The 731-nt window shown below is 34.3% G+C and overlaps 1 long non-coding RNA gene across 1 annotated transcript; it reads right to left on the bottom strand.

Annotated features, from left to right (window-relative positions):
- Nucleotides 1-275: 275 nt before the first annotated feature.
- Nucleotides 276-730, bottom strand: LOC140966281 (uncharacterized). The gene is made up of 2 exons (XR_012173305.1): nt 690-730; nt 276-596 (listed from the first exon to the last, which is right to left on the bottom strand). It is a non-coding gene; the product is annotated as an uncharacterized lncRNA (long non-coding RNA).
- Between the last annotated feature and the right edge of the window lies 1 nt (nt 731).

The following is a 731-nucleotide window of genomic DNA, read 5'->3' as shown; positions in this document are numbered from 1 at the left end:
TGAGCTACTTATGTAGAAAGGAGACTGCATGAATCTAAAAATTGTATTTCACAATATTTAATTTAATTTCATTTACATAAATAAATAATTATCAATAGATAATAAATATTTGATATTTATTTAGAAATGTTAATTATTTACCGACATACAAAGTACAGACAAAATGCAATTTGAAAGTTTGGATAGACAATTGTGTTCGGAGATTGCCCTCGAATGCAACTGCACTCATTGTCACAGTGCTCAAGTAAAATGAAACCACAATCTTACAACAGATCGATAAAACAAAAATCAATAGATTAAATCTATGAAATTTGATTACAGTTATAGATTTAGCCATAAAACACACTCAACCTTGTGCAAAAAGGGATGCAAATGATCAAATAGAGCAGAGCATGCGCTGCATAAAAGACAGTTGAAGTGAACTATCGGTTATGAAGATAGAGCATTTGTAGATCCTTGCATTGGAAACATATCCACGGAAACAAAGGTGGATCGAGGCAGTAAGAATGAACGCATCGAATTTGGCAGTAATGACAGCGCACAAGAAGGTCCACGGGTTCTCTACTGGAGCATTGAAAACAAACATGCACCGATGGCTACGCAACATCAAAGAATAACAAAATACTTATATGAGCTTGAGAATAGACCAATAACAGGGTAATATGGACAGAGAAAAGTGAAACACTTACATTGTTAGGGAGATGGTCTGACTCATCAGGAAGGATGTATAC

Source organism: Primulina huaijiensis, unplaced genomic scaffold (genome assembly GCF_012295235.1).
Source record: "Primulina huaijiensis isolate GDHJ02 unplaced genomic scaffold, ASM1229523v2 scaffold203948, whole genome shotgun sequence".
NCBI lineage: Eukaryota > Viridiplantae > Streptophyta > Magnoliopsida > Lamiales > Gesneriaceae > Primulina > Primulina huaijiensis.
This window is presented reverse-complemented; position numbering and strand designations above follow the sequence as displayed.